The 27,400-nt window shown below is 42.5% G+C and overlaps 6 non-coding genes across 6 annotated transcripts; all 6 read right to left on the reverse strand.

Annotated features, from left to right (window-relative positions):
- Positions 1–4,649: 4,649 nt before the first annotated feature.
- On the reverse strand, positions 4,650–4,731 carry trnas-gcu (transfer RNA serine (anticodon GCU)). Its single transcript has one exon. It is a non-coding gene; the product is annotated as a tRNA-Ser (tRNA).
- A 7,090-nt stretch (positions 4,732–11,821) lies between these two features.
- trnas-gcu (transfer RNA serine (anticodon GCU)) lies at positions 11,822–11,903 on the reverse strand. The gene has a single exon. It is a non-coding gene; the product is annotated as a tRNA-Ser (tRNA).
- Positions 11,904–14,839: 2,936 nt separating this feature from the next.
- Positions 14,840–14,921, reverse strand: trnas-gcu (transfer RNA serine (anticodon GCU)). Its single transcript has one exon. It is a non-coding gene; the product is annotated as a tRNA-Ser (tRNA).
- A 2,930-nt stretch (positions 14,922–17,851) lies between these two features.
- trnas-gcu (transfer RNA serine (anticodon GCU)) lies at positions 17,852–17,933 on the reverse strand. Its single transcript has one exon. It is a non-coding gene; the product is annotated as a tRNA-Ser (tRNA).
- Positions 17,934–22,366: 4,433 nt separating this feature from the next.
- trnas-gcu (transfer RNA serine (anticodon GCU)) lies at positions 22,367–22,448 on the reverse strand. Its single transcript has one exon. It is a non-coding gene; the product is annotated as a tRNA-Ser (tRNA).
- A 4,437-nt stretch (positions 22,449–26,885) lies between these two features.
- trnas-gcu (transfer RNA serine (anticodon GCU)) lies at positions 26,886–26,967 on the reverse strand. Its single transcript has one exon. It is a non-coding gene; the product is annotated as a tRNA-Ser (tRNA).
- Between the last annotated feature and the right edge of the window lie 433 nt (positions 26,968–27,400).

Raw genomic sequence — 27,400 nt, forward strand, 5'->3', positions numbered from 1 at the left:
CATCTTAAGGTCGAAGACAATGGATGTCACTCACAAAGGGGAATTAATGGTTCAATAGTGGAGAATGTGGGCATCGATACCACTACCTCTCACATGCAAAGTGAGCGCTCTACCATTTGAGCTAATCCCCCTGTGTAAGAATAGTTTCTGTGGCAAATCATGGCAACCTCTTCAGCGTGTATGTTGTTCTGTCCTGGACTGGATCACATTGCCTAGACAAATGAATGAAGTCTCTCATCACAGGCCCTCAGGGGAGACTGGACAAGTAAGTCATTTACAGAGAGCTCTGCGGATGGGGAATTAGCTCAAATGGTAGAGCGCTCGCTTAGCATGCGAGAAGTAGTGGGATCAATGCCCACATTCTCCAGGAATTTTGTAATATCTTGATTTTAGTCTGGTTGGGAAAGTTCTGTAATTCAGTTTGATATAGTCCCCTTCTAAAACAAGATGGGTTTCCTTGTTTTTATGCCATGGACTGATATTATACAGAAAAATGCAGTTCCATCCTTCCAGCATGGTTCAGAGAGTTATAGAGCCACCGCCAAGTAGGAAGGACATTTTTCTTGAGAGCACATGGTGGCGTATCACCATACTTAGACACTAACTAAATGCTCATATTTTCCCCAATAATATGTTTCTAATTAGTCATTTCAGGTTGGTGAGAGATTCAGAGCACCTGGTTAGCGTTTTTGTCAGTACACGTGACGAGAATACAGCATTTGAGATAATAATCTCAAGCAGCAGAGTAAGCTGATTCAGTCAATTAGAGTAGAACTTTGTGTCTTGTAAACTTCACTGCGACAAGGATGGGATTCGAACCCACGCGTGCAGAGCACAATGGATTAGCAGTCCATCGCCTTGACCACTCGGCAACCTCATCCTATTCAGAGGTAAATTTATCTCCTAAAATTCAAACTTTTCCTGCTCTTAAGAGACATGTTACAATGGTGACAAGTGGCTGTGGACACAAGAAGAAGAAGAAAACTATTGCTGAAAAAACTGGATTTCAACCCAAGCGTGCAGACCACAGTTGGTTATCATTTCTTTACTGGAGAACAATTTAGGGGACTACAGGACTGTAACTTATGTTTTCTGGTATTGTACCTGCGTACATAGGCAACTGGCCTTGCTTGTGTTTTTTTGAAGATGTTACACTGGTCGTCCAAGAGGCTTCTTTAGTTCTAAAAGACTTGTGGGAGGTTTCAGGTATGAAATCTCTCTAGGATCTTCACCTATACTCAGAGTTGGTGTTTAAACTTGCAGGTCGTTTAACCCCCCACCAAATGGTATTGTGTGGAGCTCCTTTGGTCAAGGTGTGTATAGCATTTCGCTATGGTGTGAGTCATTAGGGTTACACGCAATGTAAAGATATGCAAAGGGCCAGAGAGTGGAAATACCTGTAGCCTCCCACTAATAAGTTAAAACTGACCTCCCACTAATAAGTTAAAACTGAAAAAAACTAATATGTTTCTAATCTGTCATTTCAAGTTGGTGAGAGATTCAGAGCACCTGGTTAGCGTTTTTGTCAGTACACGTGACGAGAATACAGCATTTGAGATAATAATCTCAAGCAGCAGAGTAAGCTGATTCAGTCAATTAGAGTAGAACTTTGTGTCTTGTAAACTTCTGTGCGACGAGGATGGGATTCGAACCCACGCGTGCAGAGCACAATGGATTAGCAGTCCATCGCCTTGAACACTCGGCCACCTCGTCCTATTCAGAGGTAAATTTATCTCCTAAAATACAAACTTTTCCTGCTCTTAAAAGACATGTTACAATGGTGACAAGTGGCTGTGGACACAAGAAGACGAAGAAAACTATTGCTGAAAAAACAGGATTTTAACCCATGCGTGCAGACCACAGTTGGTTATCATTTCTTTACTGGAGAACAATTTGGAGGACTACAGGACTCTAACTTATGTTTTCTGGTATTGTACCTGCATACATAGGCAACTGGCCTTGCTTGTGTTTTTTTGAAGATGTTACAGTGGTCGTCCAAGAGGCCTCTTTAGTTCTAAAAGACTTGTGGGAGGTTTCAGGTATGAAATCTCTCTAGGATCTTCACCTATACTCAGAGTTGGTGTTTAAACTTGCAGGTCGTTTAACCCCCCACCAAATGGTATTGTGTGGAGCTCCTTGGGTCAAGGTGTGTATAGCATTTCGCTATGGTGTGAGTCATTAGGGTTACACGCAATGTCAAGATATGCAAAGGGCCAGAGAGTGGAAATACCTGTAGCCTCCCACTAATAAGTTAAAACTGAAAGAGGATCTGGAAAGAGAAGTGACAGGTTTTCAAGAAACCACAGCAAGCCTACAGACACGTGTTTGCAGCCGATAAGTTTCATCTTAAGGTCGAAGACAATGGATGTGACTCACAAAGGAGAATTAATGGTTCAATAGTGGAGAATGTGGGCATCGATCCCACTACCTCTCACATGCAAAGCGAGCGCTCTACCATTTGAGCTAATCCCCCTGTGTAAGAATAGCTTCTGTGGCAAATCATGGCAACCTCTTCAGCATGTATGTTGTTCTGTCCTAGACTGGATCACATTGCATAGGCAAATGAATGAAGTCTCTCATCACAGGCCCTCAGGGGAGACTGGACAAGTAAGTCATTTACAGAGAGCTATGCAGATGGGGAATTAGCTCAAATGGTAGAGCGCTCGCTTAGCATGCGAGAAGTAGTGGGATCAATGCCCACATTCTCCAGGAATTTTGTAATATCTTGATTTTAGTCTGGTTGGGAAAGTTCTGTAATTCAGTTTGATATAGTCCCCTTCTAAAACAAGATGGGTTTCCTTGTTTTTATGCCATGGACTGATATTATACAGAAAAATGCAGTTCCATCCTTCCAGCATGGTTCAGAGAGTTATAGAGCCACCGCCAAGTAGGAAGGACATTTTTCTTGAGAGCACATGGTGGCGTATCACCATACTTAGACACTAACTAAATGCTCATATTTTCCCCAATAATATGTTTCTAATTAGTCATTTCAGGTTGGTGAGAGATTCAGAGCACCTGGTTAGCGTTTTTGTCAGTACACGTGACGAGAATACAGCATTTGAGATAATAATCTCAAGCAGCAGAGTAAGCTGATTCAGTCAATTAGAGTAGAACTTTGTGTCTTGTAAACTTCACTGCGACAAGGATGGGATTCGAACCCACGCGTGCAGAGCACAATGGATTAGCAGTCCATCGCCTTGACCACTCGGCAACCTCATCCTATTCAGAGGTAAATTTATCTCCTAAAATTCAAACTTTTCCTGCTCTTAAGAGACATGTTACAATGGTGACAAGTGGCTGTGGACACAAGAAGAAGAAGAAAACTATTGCTGAAAAAACTGGATTTCAACCCAAGCGTGCAGACCACAGTTGGTTATCATTTCTTTACTGGAGAACAATTTAGGGGACTACAGGACTGTAACTTATGTTTTCTGGTATTGTACCTGCGTACATAGGCAACTGGCCTTGCTTGTGTTTTTTTGAAGATGTTACACTGGTCGTCCAAGAGGCTTCTTTAGTTCTAAAAGACTTGTGGGAGGTTTCAGGTATGAAATCTCTCTAGGATCTTCACCTATACTCAGAGTTGGTGTTTAAACTTGCAGGTCGTTTAACCCCCCACCAAATGGTATTGTGTGGAGCTCCTTTGGTCAAGGTGTGTATAGCATTTCGCTATGGTGTGAGTCATTAGGGTTACACGCAATGTAAAGATATGCAAAGGGCCAGAGAGTGGAAATACCTGTAGCCTCCCACTAATAAGTTAAAACTGAAAGAGGATCTGGAAAGAGAAGTGACAGGTTTTCAAGAAACCACAGCAAACCTATGCACACGTGTTTGCAGCCGATAAGTTTCATCTTAAGGTCGAAGACAATGGATGTCACTCACAAAGGGGAATTAATGGTTCAATAGTGGAGAATGTGGGCATCGATACCACTACCTCTCACATGCAAAGTGAGCGCTCTACCATTTGAGCTAATCCCCCTGTGTAAGAATAGTTTCTGTGGCAAATCATGGCAACCTCTTCAGCGTGTATGTTGTTCTGTCCTGGACTGGATCACATTGCCTAGACAAATGAATGAAGTCTCTCATCACAGGCCCTCAGGGGAGACTGGACAAGTAAGTCATTTACAGAGAGCTCTGCGGATGGGGAATTAGCTCAAATGGTAGAGCGCTCGCTTAGCATGCGAGAAGTAGTGGGATCAATGCCCACATTCTCCAGGAATTTTGTAATATCTTGATTTTAGTCTGGTTGGGAAAGTTCTGTAATTCAGTTTGATATAGTCCCCTTCTAAAACAAGATGGGTTTCCTTGTTTTTATGCCATGGACTGATATTATACAGAAAAATGCAGTTCCATCCTTCCAGCATGGTTCAGAGAGTTATAGAGCCACCGCCAAGTAGGAAGGACATTTTTCTTGAGAGCACATGGTGGCGTATCACCATACTTAGACACTAACTAAATGCTGATATTTTCCCCAATAATATGTTTCTAATTAGTCATTTCAAGTTGGTGAGAGATTCAGAGCACCTGGTTAGCGTTTTTGTCAGTACACGTGACGAGAATACAGAATTTGAGACAATAATCTCATGCAGCAGAGTAAGCTGATTCAGTCAATTGGAGTAGAACTTTGTGTCTTGTAAACTTCACTGCGACGAGGATGGGATTCGAACCCACGCGTGCAGAGCACAATGGATTAGCAGTCCATCGCCTTGACCACTCGGCCACCTCGTCCTATTCAGAGGTAAATTTAACTCCTAAAATTGAAACTTTTCCTGCTCTTAAGAGACATGTTACAATGGTGACAAGTGGCTGTGGACACAAGAAGAAGAAGAAAACTATTGCTGAAAAAACAGGATTTTAACCCATGCGTGCAGACCACAGTTGGTTATCATTTCTTTACTGGAGAACAATTTAGGGGACTGCAGGACTCTAACTTATGTTTTCTGGTATTGTACCTGCGTACATAGGCAACTGGCCTTGCTTGTGTTTTTTTGAAGATGTTACACTGGTCGTCCAAGAGGCTTCTTTAGTTCTAAAAGACTTGTGCGAGGTTTTAGGTATGAAATCTCTCTAGGATCTTCACCTATACTCAGAGTTGGTGTTTAAACTTGCAGGTCGTTTAACCCCCCACCAAATGGTATTGTGTGGAGCTCCTTGGGTCAAGGTGTGTATAGCATTTCGCTATGGTGTGAGTCATTAGGGTTACACGCAATGTCAAGATATGCAAAGGGCCAGAGAGTGGAAATACCTGTAGCCTCCCACTAATAAGTTAAAACTGAAAGAGGATCTGGAAAGAGAAGTGACAGGTTTTCAAGAAACCACAGCAAGCCTATGCACACGTGTTTGCAGCCGATAAGTTTCATCTTAAGGTCGAAGACAATGGATGTCACTCACAAAGGGGAATGAAGGGTTCAATATTGTAGAATGTGGGCATCGATCCCACTACCTCTCACATGCAAAGCGAGCGCTCTGCCATTTGAGCTAATCCCCCTGTGTAAGAATAGTTTCTGTGGCAAATCATGGCAACCTCTTCAGCGTGTATGTTGTTCTGTCCTACACTGGATCACATTGCCTAGACAAATGAATGAAGTCTCTCATCGCAGGCCCTCAGGGGAGACTGGACAAGTAAGTAATTTACAGAGAGCTCTGCGGATTGGGAATTAGCTCAAATGGTAGAGCGCTCGCTTAGCATGCGAGAAGTGGTGAGATCGATGCCCACATTCTCCAGGAATTTTGTAATATCTTGATTTTAGTCTGGTTGGGAAAGTTCTGTAATTCAGTTTGATATAGTCCCCTTCTAAAACAAGATGGGTTTCCTTGTTTTTATGCCATGGACTGATATCATACAGAAAAATGCAGTTCCATCCTTCCAGCATGGTTCAGAGAGTTATAGAGCCACCGCCAAGTAGGAAGGACATTTTTCTTGAGAGCACATGGTGGCGTATCACCATACTTAGACACTAACTAAATGCTCATATTTTCCCCAATAATATGTTTCTAATTAGTCATTTCAAGTTGGTGAGAGATTCAGAGCACCTGGTTAGCGTTTTTGTCAGTACACGTGACGAGAATACAGCATTTGAGATAATAATCTCAAGCAGCAGAGTAAGCTGATTCAGTCAATTAGAGTAGAACTTTGTGTCTTGTAAACTTCACTGCGACAAGGATGTGATTCGAACCCACGCGTACAGAGCACAATGTATTAGCAGCCCATCGCCTCGACCACTCGGCCACCTCGTCCTATTCAGAGGTAAATTTATCTCCTAAAATTCAAACTTTTCCTGCTCTTAAGAGACATGTTACAATGGTGACAAGTGGCTGTGGACACAAGAAGAAGAAGAAAACTATTGCTGAAAAAACTGGATTTTAACCCATGCGTACAGACCACAGTTGGTTATCATTTCTTTACTGGAGAACAATTTAGGGGACTACAGGACTCTAACTTATGTTTTCTGGTATTGTACCTGCATACATAGGCAACTGGCCTTGCTTGTGTTTTTTTGAAGATGTTACACTGGTCGTCCAAGAGGCTTCTTTAGTTCTAAAAGACTTGTGGGAGGTTTCAGGTATTAAATCTGTCTAGGATCTTCACCTATACTCAGAGTTGGTGTTTAAACTTGCAGGTCGTTTAACCCCCCACCAAATGGTATTGTGTGGAGCTCCTTGGGTCAAGGTGTGTATAGCATTTCGCTATGGTGTGAGTCATTAGGGTTACACGCAATGTCAAGATATGCAAAGGGCCAGAGAGTGGAAATACCTGTAGCCTCCCACTAATAAGTTAAAACTGAAAGAGGATCTGGAAAGAGAAGTGACAGGTTTTCAAGAAACCACAGCAAGCCTATGCACACGTGTTTGCAGCCGATAAGTTTCATCTTAAGGTCAAAGACAATGGATGTCACTCACAAAGGGGAATTAATGGTTCAATAGTGGAGAATGTGGGCATCGATCCCACTACCTCTCACATGCAAAGCGAGTGCTCTACCATTTGAGCTAATCCCCCTGTGTAAGAATAGTTTCTGTGGCAAATCATGGCAACCTCTTCAGCGTGTATGTTGTTCTGTCCTGGACTGGATCACATTGCCTAGACAAATGAATAAAGTCTCTCATCACAGGCCCTCAGGGGAGACTGGACAAGTAAGTCATTTACAGAGAGCTCTGCAGATGGGGAATTAGCTCAAATGGTAGAGCGCTCGCTTAGCATGCGAGAAGTAGTGGGATCGATGCCCACATTCTCCAGGAAATTTGTAATATCTTGATTTTAGGCTGGTTGGGAAAGTTCTGTAATTCAGTTTGATAAAGTCCCCTTCTAAAACAAGATGGGTTTCCTTGTTTTTATGCCATGGACTGATATTATACAGAAAAATGCAGTTCCATCCTTCCAGCATGGTTCAGAGAGTTATAGAGCCACTGCCAAGTAGGAAGGACATTTTTCTTGAGAGCACATGGTGGCGTATCACCATACTTAGACACTAACTAAATGCTCATATTTTCCCCAATAATATGTTTCTAATCTGTCATTTCAAGTTGGTGAGAGATTCAGAGCACCTGGTTAGCGTTTTTGTCAGTACACGTGACGAGAATACAGCATTTGAGATAATAATCTCAAGCAGCAGAGTAAGCTGATTCAGTCAATTAGAGTAGAACTTTGTGTCTTGTAAACTTCTGTGCGACGAGGATGGGATTCGAACCCACGCGTGCAGAGCACAATGGATTAGCAGTCCATCGCCTTGAACACTCGGCCACCTCGTCCTATTCAGAGGTAAATTTATCTCCTAAAATACAAACTTTTCCTGCTCTTAAAAGACATGTTACAATGGTGACAAGTGGCTGTGGACACAAGAAGACGAAGAAAACTATTGCTGAAAAAACAGGATTTTAACCCATGCGTGCAGACCACAGTTGGTTATCATTTCTTTACTGGAGAACAATTTGGAGGACTACAGGACTCTAACTTATGTTTTCTGGTATTGTACCTGCATACATAGGCAACTGGCCTTGCTTGTGTTTTTTTGAAGATGTTACAGTGGTCGTCCAAGAGGCCTCTTTAGTTCTAAAAGACTTGTGGGAGGTTTCAGGTATGAAATCTCTCTAGGATCTTCACCTATACTCAGAGTTGGTGTTTAAACTTGCAGGTCGTTTAACCCCCCACCAAATGGTATTGTGTGGAGCTCCTTGGGTCAAGGTGTGTATAGCATTTCGCTATGGTGTGAGTCATTAGGGTTACACGCAATGTCAAGATATGCAAAGGGCCAGAGAGTGGAAATACCTGTAGCCTCCCACTAATAAGTTAAAACTGAAAGAGGATCTGGAAAGAGAAGTGACAGGTTTTCAAGAAACCACAGCAAGCCTACGGACACGTGTTTGCAGCCGATAAGTTTCATCTTAAGGTCGAAGACAATGGATGTGACTCACAAAGGAGAATTAATGGTTCAATAGTGGAGAATGTGGGCATCGATCCCACTACCTCTCACATGCAAAGCGAGCGCTCTACCATTTGAGCTAATCCCCCTGTGTAAGAATAGCTTCTGTGGCAAATCATGGCAACCTCTTCAGCATGTATGTTGTTCTGTCCTAGACTGGATCACATTGCATAGGCAAATGAATGAAGTCTCTCATCACAGGCCCTCAGGGGAGACTGGACAAGTAAGTCATTTACAGAGAGCTATGCAGATGGGGAATTAGCTCAAATGGTAGAGCGCTCCCTTAGCATGCGAGAAGTAGTGGGATCGATGCCCACATTCTCCAGGAAATTTGTAATATCTTAATTTTAGTCTGGTTGGGAAAGTTCTGTAATTCAGTTTAATATAGTCCCCTTCTAAAACAAGATGGGTTTCCTTGTTTTTATGCCATGGACTGATATTATACAGAAAAATGCAGTTCCATCCTTCCAGCATGGTTCAGAGAGTTATAGAGCCACCGCCAAGCAGGAAGGACATTTTTCTTGAGAGCACATGGTGGCGTATCACCATACTTAGACACTAACTAAATGCTCATATTTTCCCCAATAATATGTTTCTAATCTGTCATTTCAAGTTGGTGAGAGATTCAGAGCAACTGGTTAACATTTTTGTCAGAAAACGTGACGAGAATACAGCATTTGAGATAATAATCTCAAGCAGCAGAGTAAGCTGATTCAGTCAATTAGAGTAGAACTTTGTGTCTTGTAAACTTCACTGCGACGAGGATGGGATTCGAACCCACGCGTGCAGAGCACAATGGATTAGCAGTCCATCGCCTTGAACACTCGGCCACCTCGTCCTATTCAGAGGTAAATTTATCTCCTAAAATACAAACTTTTCCTGCTCTTAAAAGACATGTTACAATGGTGACAAGTGGCTGTGGACACAAGAAGACGAAGAAAACTATTGCTGAAAAAACAGGATTTTAACCCATGCGTGCAGACCACAGTTGGTTATCATTTCTTTACTGGAGAACAATTTGGGGGACTACAGGACTCTAACTTATGTTTTCTGGTATTGTACCTGCATACATAGGCAACTGGCCTTGCTAGTGTTTTTTTGAAGATGTTACACTGGTCGTCCAAGAGGCTTCTTTAGTTCCAAAAGACTTGTGGGAGGTTTCAGTTATGAAATCTCTCTAGGATCTTCACCTATACTCAGAGTTGGTGTTTAAACTTGCAGGTCGTTTAACCCCCCACCAAATGGTATTGTGTGGAGCTCCTTGGGTCAAGGTGTGTGTAGCATTTCGCTATGGTGTGAGTCATTAGGGTTACATGCAATGTCAAGATATGCAAAGGGCCAGAGAGTGGAAATACCTGTAGCCTCCCACTAATAAGTTAAAACTGAAAGAGGATCTGGAAAGAGAAGTGACAGGTTTTCAAGAAACCACAGCAAGCCTATGCACACGTGTTTGCAGCCGATAAGTTTCATCTTAAGGTCAAAGACAATGGATGTCACTCACAAAGGGGAATTAATGGTTCAATAGTGGAGAATGTGGGCATCGATCCCACTACCTCTCACATGCAAAGCGAGTGCTCTACCATTTGAGCTAATCCCCCTGTGTAAGAATAGTTTCTGTGGCAAATCATGGCAACCTCTTCAGCGTGTATGTTGTTCTGTCCTGGACTGGATCACATTGCCTAGACAAATGAATAAAGTCTCTCATCACAGGCCCTCAGGGGAGACTGGACAAGTAAGTCATTTACAGAGAGCTCTGCAGATGGGGAATTAGCTCAAATGGTAGAGCGCTCGCTTAGCATGCGAGAAGTAGTGGGATCGATGCCCACATTCTCCAGGAAATTTGTAATATCTTGATTTTAGGCTGGTTGGGAAAGTTCTGTAATTCAGTTTGATAAAGTCCCCTTCTAAAACAAGATGGGTTTCCTTGTTTTTATGCCATGGACTGATATTATACAGAAAAATGCAGTTCCATCCTTCCAGCATGGTTCAGAGAGTTATAGAGCCACTGCCAAGTAGGAAGGACATTTTTCTTGAGAGCACATGGTGGCGTATCACCATACTTAGACACTAACTAAATGCTCATATTTTCCCCAATAATATGTTTCTAATCTGTCATTTCAAGTTGGTGAGAGATTCAGAGCACCTGGTTAGCGTTTTTGTCAGTACACGTGACGAGAATACAGCATTTGAGATAATAATCTCAAGCAGCAGAGTAAGCTGATTCAGTCAATTAGAGTAGAACTTTGTGTCTTGTAAACTTCACTGCGACGAGGATGGGATTCGAACCCACGCGTGCAGAGCACAATGGATTAGCAGTCCATCGCCTTGAACACTCGGCCACCTCGTCCTATTCAGAGGTAAACTTATCTCCTAAAATACAAACTTTTCCTGCTCTTAAAAGACATGTTACAATGGTGACAAGTGGCTGTGGACACAAGAAGACGAAGAAAACTATTGCTGAAAAAACAGGATTTTAACCCATGCGTGCAGACCACAGTTGGTTATCATTTCTTTACTGGAGAACAATTTGGGGGACTACAGGACTCTAACTTATGTTTTCTGGTATTGTACCTGCAAACATAGGCAACTGGCCTTGCTTGTGTTTTTTTGAAGATGTTACACTGGTCGTCCAAGAGGCTTCTTTAGTTCTAAAAGACTTGTGGGAGGTTTCAGGTATGAAATCTCTCTAGGATCTTCACCTATACTCAGAGTTGGTGTTTAAACTTGCAGGTCGTTTAACCCCCCACCAAATGGTATTGTGTGGAGCTCCTTGGGTCAAGGTGTGTATAACATTTCGCTATGGTGTGAGTCATTAGGGTTACACGCAATGTCAAGATATGCAAAGGGCCAGAGAGTGGAAATACCTGTAGCCTCCCACTAATAAGTTAAAACTGAAAGAGGATCTGGCTCAAATGGTAGAGCGCTCGCTTAGCATGCGAGAAGTAGTGGCATCGATGCCCACATTCTCCAGGAAATTTGTAATATCTTGATTTTAGTCTGGTTGGGAAAGTTCTGTAATTCAGTTTGATATAGTCCCCTTCTAAAACAAGATGGGTTTCCTTGTTTTTATGCCATGGACTGATATTATACAGAAAAATGCAGTTCCATCCTTCCAGCATGGTTCAGAGAGTTATAGAGCCACCGCCAAGTAGGAAGGACATTTTTCTTGAGAGCACATGGTGGCGTATCACCATACTTAGACACTAACTAAATGCTCATATTTTCCCCAATAATATGTTTATAATCTGTCATTTCAAGTTGGTGATAGATTCAGAGCACCTGGTTACCATTTTTGTCAGTACACGTGACGAGAATACAGCATTTGAGACAATAATCTCATGCAGCAGAGTAAGCTGATTCAGTCAATTAGAGTAGAACTTTGTGTCTTGTAAACGTCACTGCGATGAGGATGGGATTCGAACCCACGCGTGCAGAGCACAATGGATTAGCAGTCCATCGCCTTGACCACTCGGCCACCTCGTCCTATTCAGAGGTAAATTTATCTCCTAAAATTCAAACTTTTCCTGCTCTTAAGAGACATGTTACAATGGTGACAAGTGGCTGTGGACACAAGAAGAAGAAGAAAACTATTGCTGAAAAAACAGGATTTTAACCCATGCGTGCAGACCACAGTTGGTTATCATTTCTTTACTGGAGAACAATTTAGGGGACTACAGGACTCTAACTTATGTTTTCTGGTATTGTACCTGCGTACATAGGCAACTGGCCTTGCTTGTGTTTTTTCGAAGATGTTACACTGGTCGTCCAAGAGGCTTCTTTAGTTCTAAAAGACTTTTGGGAGGTTTCAGGTATGAAATCTCTCTAGGATCTTCACCTATACTCAGAGTTGGTGTTTAAACTTGCAGGTCGTTTAACCCCCCACCAAATGGTATTGTGTGGAGCTCCTTGGGTCAAGGTGTGTATAGCATTTCGCTATGGTGTGAGTCATTAGGGTTACACGCAATGTCAAGATATGCAAAGGGCCAGAGAGTGGAAATACCTGTAGCCTCCCACTAATAAGTTAAAACTGAAAGAGGATCTGGAAAGAGAAGTGACAGGTTTTCAAGAAACCACAGCAAGCCTATGCACACGTGTTTGCAGCCGATAAGTTTCATCTTAAGGTCGAAGACAATGGATGTCACTCACAAAGGGGAATTAAGGGTTCAATAGTGGAGAATGTGGGCATCGATCCCACTACCTCTCACATGCAAAGCGAGTGCTCTACCATTTGAGATAATCCCCCTGTGTAAGAATAGCTTCTGTGGCAAATCATGGCAACCTCTTCAGCGTGTATGTTGTTCTGTCCTGGACTGGATCACATTGCCTAGACAAATGAATGAAGTCTCTCATCACAGGCCCTCAGGGGAGAATGGACAAGTAAGTCATTTACAGAGAGCTCTGCGGATGGGGAATTAGCTCAAATGGTAGAGCGCTCGCTTAGCATGCGAGAAGTAGTGGGATCGATGCCCACATTCTCCAGGAAATTTGTAATATCTTAATTTTAGTCTGGTTGGGAAAGTTCTGTAATTCAGTTTAATATAGTCCCCTTCTAAAACAAGATGGGTTTCCTTGTTTTTATGCCATGGACTGATATTATACAGAAAAATGCAGTTCCATCCTTCCAGCATGGTTCAGAGAGTTATAGAGCCACCGCCAAGCAGGAAGGACATTTTTCTTGAGAGCACATGGTGGCGTATCACCATACTTAGACACTAACTAAATGCTCATATTTTCCCCAATAATATGTTTCTAATCTGTCATTTCAAGTTGGTGAGAGATTCAGAGCAACTGGTTAACATTTTTGTCAGAAAACGTGACGAGAATACAGCATTTGAGATAATAATCTCAAGCAGCAGAGTAAGCTGATTCAGTCAATTAGAGTAGAACTTTGTGTCTTGTAAACTTCACTGCGACGAGGATGGGATTCGAACCCACGCGTGCAGAGCACAATGGATTAGCAGTCCATCGCCTTGAACACTCGGCCACCTCGTCCTATTCAGAGGTAAATTTATCTCCTAAAATACAAACTTTTCCTGCTCTTAAAAGACATGTTACAATGGTGACAAGTGGCTGTGGACACAAGAAGACGAAGAAAACTATTGCTGAAAAAACAGGATTTTAACCCATGCGTGCAGACCACAGTTGGTTATCATTTCTTTACTGGAGAACAATTTGGGGGACTACAGGACTCTAACTTATGTTTTCTGGTATTGTACCTGCATACATAGGCAACTGGCCTTGCTTGTGTTTTTTTGAAGATGTTACACTGGTCGTCCAAGAGGCTTCTTTAGTTCTAAAAGACTTGTGGGAGGTTTCAGTTATGAAATCTCTCTAGGATCTTCACCTATACTCAGAGTTGGTGTTTAAACTTGCAGGTCGTTTAACCCCCCACCAAATGGTATTGTGTGGAGCTCCTTGGGTCAAGGTGTGTATAGCATTTCGCTATGGTGTGAGTCATTAGGGTTACATGCAATGTCAAGATATGCAAAGGGCCAGAGAGTGGAAATACCTGTAGCCTCCCACTAATAAGTTAAAACTGAAAGAGGATCTGGAAAGAGAAGTGAGAGGTTTTCAAGAAACCACAGCAAGCCTATGGACACGTGTTTGCAGCCGATAAGTTTCATCTTAAGGTCGAAGACAATGGATGTGACTCACAAAGGAGAATTAATGGTTCAATAGTGGAGAATGTGGGCATCGATCCCACTACCTCTCACATGCAAAGCGAGCGCTCTACCATTTGAGCTAATCCCCCTGTGTAAGAATAGCTTCTGTGGCAAATCATGGCAACCTCTTCAGCATGTATGTTGTTCTGTCCTAGACTGGATCACATTGCATAGGCAAATGAATGAAGTCTCTCATCACAGGCCCTCAGGGGAGACTGGACAAGTAAGTCATTTACAGAGAGCTTTGCAGATGGGGAATTAGCTCAAATGGTAGAGCGCTTGCTTAGCATGCGAGAAGTAGTGGGATCGATGCCCACATTCTCCAGGAAATTTGTAATATCTTGATTTTAGGCTGGTTGGGAAAGTTCTGTAATTCAGTTTGATATAGTCCCCTTCTAAAACAAGATGGGTTTCCTTGTTTTTATGCCATGGACTGATATTATACAGAAAAATGCAGTTCCAACCTTCCAGCATGGTTCAGAGAGTTATAGAGCCACCGCCAAGTAGGAAGGACATTTTTCTTGAGAGCACATGGTGGCGTATCACCATACTTAGACACTAACTAAATGCTCATATTTTCCCCAATAATATGTTTCTAATCTGTCATTTCAAGTTGGTGAGAGATTCAGAGCACCTGGTTAGCGTTTTTGTCAGTACACGTGACGAGAATACAGAATTTGAGACAATAATCTCATGCAGCAGAGTAAGCTGATTCAGTCAATCAGAGTAGAACTTCGTGTCTTGTAAACTTCACTGCGACGAGGATGGGATTCGAACCCACGCGTGCAGAGCACAATGGATTAGCAGTCCATCGCCTTGACCACTCGGCCACCTCGTCCTATTCAAATGTATCTCCTAAAATTCAAACTTTTCCTGCTCTTAAGAGACATGTTACAATGGTGACAAGTGGCTGTGGACACAAGAAGAAGAAGAAAACTATTGCTGAAAAAACTGGATTTTAACCCATGCGTGCAGACCACAGTTGGTTATCATTTCTTTACTGGAGAACAATTTAGGGGACTACAGGACTCTAATTTATGTTTTCTGGTATTGTACCTGCGTACATAGGCAACTGGCCTTGCTTGTGTTTTTTTGAAGATGTTACACTGGTCGTCCAAGAGGCTTCTTTAGTTCTAAAAGACTTGTGGGAGGTTTCAGGTATGAAATCTCTCTAGGATCTTCACCTATACTCAGAGTTGGTGTTTAAACTTGCAGGTTGTTTAACCCCCCACCAAATGGTATTGTGTGGAGCTCCTTGGGTCAAGGTGTGTATAGCATTTCGCTATGGTGTGAGTCATTAGGGTTACACGCAATGTCAAGATATGCAAAGGGCCAGAGAGTGGAAATACCTGTAGCCTCCCACTAATAAGTTAAAACTGAAAGAGGATCTGGAAAGAGAAGTGACAGGTTTTCAAGAAACCACAGCAAGCCTATGCACACGTGTTTGCAGCCGATAAGTTTCATCTTAAGGTCAAAGACAATGGATGTCACTCACAAAGGGGAATGAAGGGTTCAATAGTGTAGAATGTGGGCATCGATCCCACTACCTCTCACATGCAAAGCGAGCACTCTACCATTTGAGCTAATACCCCTGTGTAAGATTATCTTCTGTGGCAAATCATGGCAACCTCTTCAGCGTGTATGTTGTTCTGTCCTGGACTGGATCACATTGCCTAGACAAATGAATGAAGTCTCTGATCACAGGCCCTCAGGGGAGACTGGACAAGTAAGTCATTTACAGAGAGCTCTGCGGATGGGGAATTAGCTCAAATGGTAGAGCGCTCGCTTAGCATGCGAGAAGTAGTGGGATCGATGCCCACATTCTCCAGGAAATTTGTAATATCTTGATTTTAGGCTGGTTGGGAAAGTTCTGTAATTCAGTTTGATATAGTCCCCTTCTAAAACAAGATGGGTTTCCTTGTTTTTATGCCATGGACTGATATTATACAGAAAAATGCAGTTCCATCCTTCCAGCATGGTTCAGAGAGTTATAGAGCCACCGCCAAGTAGGAAGGACATTTTTCTTGAGAGCACATGGTGGCGTATCACCATACTTAGACACTAACTAAATGCTCATATTTTCCCCAATAATATGTTTCTAATCTGTCATTTCAAGTTGGTGAGAGATTCAGAGCACCTGGTTAGGGTTTTTGTCAGTACACGTGAAGAGAATACAGCATTTGAGATAATAATCTCAAGCAGCAGAGTAAGCTGATTCAGTCAATTAGAGTAGAACTTTGTGTCTTGTAAACTTCACTGCGACAAGGATTGGATTCGAACCCACGCGTGCAGAGCACAATGGATTAGCAGTCCATCGCCTTGACCAGTCGGCCACCTCGTCCTATTCAGAGGTAAATTTATCTCCTAAAATTGAAACTTTTCCTGCTCTTAAGAGACATGTTACAATGGTGACAAGTGGCTGTGGACACAAGAAGAAGAAGAAAACTATTGCTGAAAAAACTGGATTTTAACCCATGCGTGCAGACCACAGTTGGTTATCATTTCTTTACTGGAGAACAATTTAGGGGACTACAGGACTCTAATTCATGTTTTCTGGTATTGTACCTGCGTACATAGGCAACTGGCCTTGCTTGTGTTTTTTTGAAGATGTTACACTGGTCGTCCAAGAGGCTTCTTTAGTTCTAAAAGACTTGTGGGAGGTTTCAGGTATGAAATCTCTCTAGGATCTTCACCTATACTCAGAGTTGGTGTTTAAACTTGCAGGTCGTTTAACCCCCCACCAAATGGTATTGTGTGGAGCTCCTTGGGTCAAGGTGTGTATAGCATTTCGCTATGGTGTGAGTCATTAGGGTTACACGCAATGTCAAGATATGCAAAGGGCCAGAGAGTGGAAATACCTGTAGCCTCCCACTAATAAGTTAAAACTGAAAGAGGATCTGGAAAGAGAAGTGACAGGTTTTCAAGAAACCACAGCAAGCCTATGCACACGTGTTTGCAGCCGATAAGTTTCATCTTAAGGTCAAAGACAATGGATGTCACTCACAAAGGGGAATGAAGGGTTCAATAGTGTAGAATGTGGGCATCGATCCCACTACCTCTCACATGCAAAGCGAGTGCTCTACCATTTGAGATAATCCCCCTGTGTAAGAATAGCTTCTGTGGCAAATCATGGCAACCTCTTCAGCGTGTATGTTGTTCTGTCCTGGACTGGATCACATTGCCTAGACAAATGAATGAAGTCTCTCATCACAGGCCCTCAGGGGAGACTGGACAAGTAAGTCATTTACAGAGAGCTCTGCGGATGGGGAATTAGCTCAAATGGTAGAGAGCTCGCTTAGCATGCGAGAAGTAGTGGGATCGATGCCCACATTCTCCAGGAAATTTGTAATATCTTGATTTTAGTCTGATTGGGAAAGTTCTGTAATTCAGTTTGATATAGTCCCCTTCTAAAACAAGATGGGTTTCCTTGTTTTTATGCCATGGACTGATATTATACAGAAAAATGCAGTTCCATCCTTCCAGCATGGTTCAGAGAGTTATAGAGCCACCGCCAAGTAGGAAGGACATTTTTCTTGAGAGCACATGGTGGCGTATCACCATACTTAGACACTAACTAAATGCTCATATTTTCCCCAATAATATGTTTCTAATCTGTCATTTCAAGTTGGTGAGAGATTCAGAGCACCTGGTTAGCGTTTTTGTCAGTACACGTGACGAGAATACAGAATTTGAGACAATAATCTCATGCAGCAGAGTAAGCTGATTCAGTCAATTAGAGTAGAACTTTGTGTCTTGTAAACTTCACTGCGACGAGGATGGGATTCGAACCCACGCGTGCAGAGCACAATGGATTAGCAGTCCATCGCCTTGACCACTCGGCCACCTCGTCCTATTCAGAGGTATCTCCTAAAATTGAAACTTTTCCTGCTCTTAAGAGACATGTTACAATGGTGACAAGTGGCTGTGGACACAAGAAGAAGAAGAAAACTATTGCTGAAAAAACTGGATTTTAACCCATGCGTGCAGACCACAGTTGGTTATCATTTCTTTACTGGAGAACAATTTAGGGGACTACAGGACTCTAATTTATGTTTTCTGGTATTGTACCTGCGTACATAGGCAACTGGCATTGCTTGTGTTTTTTTGAAGATGTTACACTGGTCGTCCAAGAGGCTTCTTTAGTTCTAAAAGACTTGTGGGAGGTTTCAGGTATGAAATCTCTCTAGGATCTTCACCTATACTCAGAGTTGGTGTTTAAACTTGCAGGTCGTTTAACCCCCCACCAAATGGTATTGTGTGGAGCTCCTTGGGTCAAGGTGTGTATAGCATTTCGCTATGGTGTGAGTCATTAGGGTTACACGCAATGTCAAGATATGCAAAGGGCCAGAGAGTGGAAATACCTGTAGCCTCCCACTAATAAGTTAAAACTGAAAGAGGATCTGGAAAGAGAAGTGACAGGTTTTCAAGAAACCACAGCAAGCCTATGCACACGTGTTTGCATCCGATAAGTTTCATCTTAAGGTCGAAGACAATGGATTGTCACTCACAAAGGGGAATTAAGGGTTCAATAGTGGAGAATGTGGGCATCGATCCCACTACCTCTCACATGCAAAGCGAGTGCTCTACCATTTGAGCTAATCCCCCTGTGTAAGAATAGTTTCTGTGGCAAATCATGGCAACCTCTTCAGCGTGTATGTTGTTCTGTCCTGGACTGGATCACATTGCCTAGACAAAGGAATGAAGTCTCTGATCACAGGCCCTCAGGGAAGACTGGACAAGTAAGTCATTTACAGAGAGCTTTGCAGATGGGGAATTAGCTCAAATGGTAGAGCGCTCGCTTAGCATGCGAGAAGTAGTGGGATCGATGCCCACATTCTCCAGGAAATTTGTAATATCTTAATTTTAGTCTGGTTGGGAAAGTTCTGTAATTCAGTTTAATATAGTCCCCTTCTAAAACAAGATGGGTTTCCTTGTTTTTATGCCATGGACTGATATTATACAGAAAAATGCAGTTCCATCCTTCCAGCATGGTTCAGAGAGTTATAGAGCCACCGCCAAGAAGGAAGGACATTTTTCTTGAGAGCACATGGTGGCGTATCACCATACTTAGACACTAACTAAATGCTCATATTTTCCCCAATAATATGTTTCTAATCTGTCATTTCAAGTTGGTGAGAGATTCAGAGCAACTGGTTAACATTTTTGTCAGAAAACGTGACGAGAATACAGCATTTGAGATAATAATCTCAAGCAGCAGAGTAAGCTGATTCAGTCAATTAGAGTAGAACTTTGTGTCTTGTAAACTTCACTGCGACGAGGATGGGATTCGAACCCACGCGTGCAGAGCACAATGGATTAGCAGTCCATCGCCTTGAACACTCGGCCACCTCGTCCTATTCAGAGGTAAATTTATCTCCTAAAATACAAACTTTTCCTGCTCTTAAAAGACATGTTACAATGGTGACAAGTGGCTGTGGACACAAGAAGACAAAGAAAACTATTGCTGAAAAAACAGGATTTTAACCCATGCGTGCAGACCACAGTTGGTTATCATTTCTTTACTGGAGAACAATTTGGGGGACTACAGGACTCTAACTTATGTTTTCTGGTATTGTACCTGCAAACATAGGCAACTGGCCTTGCTTGTGTTTTTTTGAAGATGTTACACTGGTCGTCCAAGAGGCTTCTTTAGTTCTAAAAGACTTGTGGGAGGTTTCAGGTATGAAATCTCTCTAGGATCTTCACCTATACTCAGAGTTGGTGTTTAAACTTGCAGGTCGTTTAACCCCCCACCAAATGGTATTGTGTGGAGCTCCTTGGGTCAAGGTGTGTATAACATTTCGCTATGGTGTGAGTCATTAGGGTTACACGCAATGTCAAGATATGCAAAGGGCCAGAGAGTGGAAATACCTGTAGCCTCCCACTAATAAGTTAAAACTGAAAGAGGATCTGGAAAGAGAAGTGACAGGTTTTCAAGAAACCACAGCAAGCCTATGGACACGTGTTTGCAGCCGATAAGTTTCATCTTAAGGTCGAAGACAATGGATGTGACTCACAAAGGAGAATTAATGGTTCAATAGTGGAGAATGTGGGCATCGATCCCACTACCTCTCACATGCAAAGCGAGCGCTCTACCATTTGAGCTAATCCCCCTGTGTAAGAATAGCTTCTGTGGCAAATCATGGCAACCTCTTCAGCATGTATGTTGTTCTGTCCTAGACTGGATCACATTGCATAGGCAAATGAATGAAGTCTCTCATCACAGGCCCTCAGGGGAGACTGGACAAGTAAGTCATTTACAGAGAGCTATGCAGATGGGGAATTAGCTCAAATGGTAGAGCGCTCGCTTAGCATGCGAGAAGTAGTGGGATCGATGCCCACATTCTCCAGGAAATTTGTAATATCTTAATTTTAGTCTGGTTGGGAAAGTTCTGTAATTCAGTTTAATATAGTCCCCTTCTAAAACAAGATGGGTTTCCTTGTTTTTATGCCATGGACTGATATTATACAGAAAAATGCAGTTCCATCCTTCCAGCATGGTTCAGAGAGTTATAGAGCCACCGCCAAGCAGGAAGGACATTTTTCTTGAGAGCACATGGTGGCGTATCACCATACTTAGACACTAACTAAATGCTCATATTTCCCCCAATAATATGTTTCTAATCTGTCATTTCAAGTTGGTGAGAGATTCAGAGCAACTGGTTAACATTTTTGTCAGAAAACGTGAAGAGAATACAGCATTTGAGACAATAATCTCATGCAGCAGAGTAAGCTGATTCAGTCAATTAGAGTAGAACTTTGTGTCTTGTAAACGTTTCTGCGATGAGGATGGGATTCGAACCCACGCGTGCAGAGCACAATGGATTAGCAGTCCATCGCCTTGACCACTCGGCCATCTCGTCCTATTCAGAGGTATCTCCTAAAATTGAAACTTTTCCTGCTCTTAAGAGACATGTTACAATGGTGACAAGTGGCTGTGGACACAAGAAGAAGAAGAAAACTATTGCTGAAAAAACTGGATTTCAACCCAAGCGTGCAGACCACAGTTGGTTATCATTTCTTTACTGGAGAACAATTTAGGGGACTACAGGACTCTAACTTATGTTTTCTGGTATTGTACCTGCGTACATAGGCAACTGGCCTTGCTTGTGTTTTTTTGAAGATGTTACACTGGTCGTCCAAGAGGCTTCTTTAGTTCTAAAAGACTTGTGGGAGGTTTCAGGTATGAAATCTCTCTAGGATCTTCACCTATACTCAGAGCTGGTGTTTAAACTTGCAGGTTGTTTAACCCCCCACCAAATGGTATTGTGTGGAGCTCCTTGGGTCAAGGTGTGTATAGCATTTCGCTATGGTGTGAGTCATTAGGGTTACACGCAATGTCAAGATATGCAAAGGGCCAGAGAGTGGAAATACCTGTAGCCTCCCACTAATAAGTTAAAACTGAAAGAGGATCTGGAAAGAGAAGTGACAGGTTTTCAAGAAACCACAGCAAGCCTATGCACACGTGTTTGCAGCCGATAAGTTTCATCTTAAGGTCAAAGACAATGGATGTCACTCACAAAGGGGAATGAAGGGTTCAATAGTGTAGAATGTGGGCATCGATCCCACTACATCTCACATGCAAAGCGAGTGCTCTACCATTTGAGATAATCCCCCTGTGTAAGAATAGCTTCTGTGGCAAATCATGGCAACCTCTTCAGCGTGTATGTTGTTCTGTCCTGGACTGGATCACATTGCCTAGACAAATGAATGAAGTCTCTCATCACAGGCCCTCAGGGGAGACTGGACAAGTAAGTCATTTACAGAGAGCTCTGCGGATGGGGAATTAGCTCAAATGGTAGAGCGCTCGCTTAGCATGCGAGAAGTAGTGGGATCGATGCCCACATTCTCCAGGAAATTTGTAATATCTTGATTTTAGTCTGATTGGGAAAGTTCTGTAATTCAGTTTGATATAGTCCCCTTCTAAAACAAGATGGGTTTCCTTGTTTTTATGCCATGGACTGATATTATACAGAAAAATGCAGTTCCATCCTTCCAGCATGGTTCAGAGAGTTATAGAGCCAGTGCCAAGTAGGAAGGACATTTTTCTTGAGAGCACATGGTTGCGTATCACCATACTTAAACACTAACTAAATGCTCATATTTTCTCCAATAATATGTTTCTAATCTGTCATTTCAAGTTGGTGAGAGATTCAGAGCACCTGGTTAGCGTTTTTGTCAGTACACGTGACAATATACAGCATTTGAGATCATAATCTCAAGCAGCAGAGTAAGCTGATTCAGTCAATTAGAGTAGAACTTTGTGTCTTGTAAACTTCACTGCGACAAGGATGGGATTCGAACCCACGCGTGCAGAGCACAATAGATTAGCAGTCCATCGCCTTGACCACTCGGCCACCTCGTCCTATTCAGAGGTAAATTTATCTCCTAAAATTGAAACTTTTCCTGCTCTTAAGAGACATGTTACAATGGTGACAAGTGGCTGTGGACACAAGAAGAAGAAGAAAACTATTGCTGAAAAAACTGGATTTTAACCCATGCGTGCAGACCACAGTTGGTTATCATTTCTTTACTGGAGAACAATTTAGGGGACTACAGGACTCTAATTTATGTTTTCTGGTATTGTACCTGCGTACATAGGCAACTGGCCTTGCTTGTGTTTTTTTGAAGATGTTACACTGGTCGTCCAAGAGGCTTCTTTAGTTCTAAAAGACTTGTGGGAGGTTTCAGGTATGAAATCTCTCTAGGATCTTCACCTATACTCAGAGTTGGTGTTTAAACTTGCAGGTCGTTTAACCCCCCACCAAATGGTATTGTGTGGAGCTCCTTGGGTCAAGGTGTGTATAGCATTTCGCTATGGTGTGAGTCATTAGGGTTACACGCAATGTCAAGATATGCAAAGGGCCAGAGAGTGGAAATACCTGTAGCCTCCCACTAATAAGTTAAAACTGAAAGAGGATCTGGAAAGAGAAGTGACAGGTTTTCAAGAAACCACAGCAAGCCTATGCACACGTGTTTGCAGCCGATAAGTTTCATCTTAAGGTCAAAGACAATGGATGTCACTCACAAAGGGGAATGAAGGGTTCAATAGTGTAGAATGTGGGCATCGATCCCACTACCTCTCACATGCAAAGCGAGTGCTCTACCATTTGAGATAATCCCCCTGTGTAAGAATAGCTTCTGTGGCAAATCATGGCAACCTCTTCAGCGTGTATGTTGTTCTGTCCTGGACTGGATCACATTGCCTAGACAAATGAATGAAGTCTCTCATCACAGGCCCTCAGGGGAGACTGGACAAGTAAGTCATTTACAGAGAGCTCTGCGGATGGGGAATTAGCTCAAATGGTAGAGCGCTCGCTTAGCATGCGAGAAGTAGTGGGATCGATGCCCACATTCTCCAGGAAATTTGTAATATCTTGATTTTAGTCTGGTTGGGAAAGTTCTGTAATTCAGTTTGATATAGTCCCCTTCTAAAACAAGATGGGTTTCCTTGTTTTTATGCCATGGACTGATATTATACAGAAAAATGCAGTTCCATCCTTCCAGCATGGTTCAGAGAGTTATAGAGCCACCGCCAAGCAGGAAGGACATTTTTCTTGAGAGCACATGGTGGCGTATCACCATACTTAAACACTAACTAAATGCTCATATTTTCCCCAATAATATGTTTCTAATCTGTCATTTCAAGTTGGTGAGAGATTCAGAGCAACTGGTTAACATTTTTGTCAGAAAACGTGACGAGAATACAGCATTTGAGATAATAATCTCAAGCAGCAGAGTAAGCTGATTCAGTCAATTAGAGTAGAACTTTGTGTCTTGTAAACTTCACTGCGACGAGGATGGGATTCGAACCCACGCGTGCAGAGCACAATGGATTAGCAGTCCATCGCCTTGAACACTCGGCCACCTCGTCCTATTCAGAGGTAAATTTATCTCCTAAAATACAAACTTTTCCTGCTCTTAAAAGACATGTTACAATGGTGACAAGTGGCTGTGGACACAAGAAGACGAAGAAAACTATTGCTGAAAAAACAGGATTTTAACCCATGCGTGCAGACCACAGTTGGTTATCATTTCTTTACTGGAGAACAATTTGGGGGACTACAGTACTCTAACTTATGTTTTCTGGTATTGTACCTGCAAACATAGGCAACTGGCCTTGCTTGTGTTTTTTTGAAGATGTTACACTGGTCGTCCAAGAGGCTTCTTTAGTTCTAAAAGACTTGTGGGAGGTTTCAGGTATGAAATCTCTCTAGGATCTTCACCTATACTCAGAGTTGGTGTTTAAACTTGCAGGTCGTTTAACCCCCCACTAAATGGTATTGTGTGGAGCTCCTTGGGTCAAGGTGTGTATAGCATTTCGCTATGGTGTGAGTCATTAGGGTTACACGCAATGTCAAGATATGCAAAGGGCCAGAGAGTGGAAATACCTGTAGCCTCCCACTAATAAGTTAAAACTGAAAGAGGATCTGGAAAGAGAAGTGACAGGTTTTCAAGAAACCACAGCAAGCCTATGGACACGTGTTTGCAGCCGATAAGTTTCATCTTAAGGTCGAAGACAATGGATGTGACTCACAAAGGAGAATTAATGGTTCAATAGTGGAGAATGTGGGCATCGATCCCACTACCTCTCACATGCAAAGCGAGCGCTCTACCATTTGAGCTAATCCCCCTGTGTAAGAATAGCTTCTGTGGCAAATCATGGCAACCTCTTCAGCATGTATGTTGTTCTGTCCTAGACTGGATCACATTGCATAGGCAAATGAATGAAGTCTCTCATCACAGGCCCTCAGGGGAGACTGGACAAGTAAGTCATTTACAGAGAGCTATGCAGATGGGGAATTAGCTCAAATGGTAGAGCGCTCGCTTAGCATGCGAGAAGTAGTGGCATCGATGCCCACATTCTCCAGGAAATTTGTAATATCTTGATTTTAGTCTGGTTGGGAAAGTTCTGTAATTCAGTTTGATATAGTCCCCTTCTAAAACAAGATGGGTTTCCTTGTTTTTATGCCATGGACTGATATTATACAGAAAAATGCAGTTCCATCCTTCCAGCATGGTTCAGAGAGTTATAGAGCCACCGCCAAGTAGGAAGGACATTTTACTTGAGAGCACATGGTGGCGTATCACCATACTTAGACACTAACTAAATGCTCATATTTTCCCCAATAATATGTTTATAATCTGTCATTTCAAGTTGGTGATAGATTCAGAGCACCTGGTTAGCATTTTTGTCAGTACACGTACGAGAATACAGCATTTGAGACAATAATCTCATGCAGCAGAGTAAGCTGATTCAGTCAATTAGAGTAGAACTTATTGTCTTGTAAACGTCACTGCGATGAGGATGGGATTCGAACCCACGCGTGCAGAGCACAATGGATTAGCAGTCCATCGCCTTGACCACTCGGCCATCTCGTCCTATTCAGAGGTATCTCCTAAAATTGAAACTTTTCCTGCTCTTAAGAGACATGTTACAATGGTGACAAGTGGCTGTGGACACAAGAAGAAGAAGAAAACTATTGCTGAAAAAACTGGATTTCAACCCAAGCGTGCAGACCACAGTTGGTTATCATTTCTTTACTGGAGAACAATTTAGGGGACTACAGGACTCTAACTTATGTTTTCTGGTATTGTACCTGCGTACATAGGCAACTGGCCTTGCTTGTGTTTTTTTGAAGATGTTACATTGGTCGTCCAAGAGGCTTCTTTAGTTCTAAAAGACTTGTGGGAGGTTTCAGGTATGAAATCTCTCTAGGATCTTCACCTATACTCAGAGCTGGTGTTTAAACTTGCAGGTTGTTTAACCCCCCACCAAATGGTATTGTGTGGAGCTCCTTGGGTCAAGGTGTGTATAGCATTTCGCTATGGTGTGAGTCATTAGGGTTACACGCAATGTCAAGATATGCAAAGGGCCAGAGAGTGGAAATACCTGTAGCCTCCCACTAATAAGTTAAAACTGAAAGAGGATCTGGAAAGAGAAGTGACAGGTTTTCAAGAAACCACAGCAAGCCTATGCACACGTGTTTGCAGCCGATAAGTTTCATCTTAAGGTCAAAGACAATGGATGTCACTCACAAAGGGGAATGAAGGGTTCAATAGTGTAGAATGTGGGCATCGATCCCACTACATCTCACATGCAAAGCGAGTGCTCTACCATTTGAGATAATCCCCCTGTGTAAGAATAGCTTCTGTGGCAAATCATGGCAACCTCTTCAGCGTGTATGTTGTTCTGTCCTGGACTGGATCACATTGCCTAGACAAATGAATGAAGTCTCTCATCACAGGCCCTCAGGGGAGACTGGACAAGTAAGTCATTTACAGAGAGCTCTGCGGATGGGGAATTAGCTCAAATGGTAGAGCGCTCGCTTAGCATGCGAGAAGTAGTGGGATCGATGCCCACATTCTCCAGGAAATTTGTAATATCTTGATTTTAGTCTGATTGGGAAAGTTCTGTAATTCAGTTTGATATAGTCCCCTTCTAAAACAAGATGGGTTTCCTTGTTTTTATGCCATGGACTGATATTATACAGAAAAATGCAGTTCCATCCTTCCAGCATGGTTCAGAGAGTTATAGAGCCAGCGCCAAGTAGGAAGGACATTTTTCTTGAGAGCACATGGTTGCGTATCACCATACTTAAACACTAACTAAATGCTCATATTTTCTCCAATAATATGTTTCTAATCTGTCATTTCAAGTTGGTGAGAGATTCAGAGAACCTTGTTAGCGTTTTTGTCAGTACACGTGACAATATACAGCATTTGAGATCATAATCTCAAGCAGCAGAGTAAGCTGATTCAGTCAATTAGAGTAGAACTTTGTGTCTTGTAAACTTCACTGCGACAAGGATGGGATTCGAACCCACGCGTGCAGAGCACAATGGATTAGCAGTCCATCGCCTTGACCACTCGGCCACCTCGTCCTATTCAGAGGTAAATTTATCTCCTAAAATTGAAACTTTTCCTGCTCTTAAGAGACATGTTACAATGGTGACAAGTGGCTGTGGACACAAGAAGAAGAAGAAAACTATTGCTGAAAAAACTGGATTTTAACCCATGCGTGCAGACCACAGTTGGTTATCATTTCTTTACTGGAGAACAATTTAGGGGACTACAGGACTCTAATTTATGTTTTCTGGTATTGTACCTGCGTACATAGGCAACTGGCCTTGCTTGTGTTTTTTTGAAGATGTTACACTGGTCGTCCAAGAGGCTTCTTTAGTTCTAAAAGACTTGTGGGAGGTTTCAGGTATGAAATCTCTCTAGGATCTTCACCTATACTCAGAGTTGGTGTTTAAACTTGCAGGTTGTTTAACCCCCCACCAAATGGTATTGTGTGGAGCTCCTTGGGTCAAG

The sequence above is a fragment of the Platichthys flesus genome, chromosome 16 (genome assembly GCF_949316205.1).
Source record: "Platichthys flesus chromosome 16, fPlaFle2.1, whole genome shotgun sequence".
Classification (NCBI taxonomy): Eukaryota; Metazoa; Chordata; class Actinopteri; order Pleuronectiformes; family Pleuronectidae; genus Platichthys; species Platichthys flesus.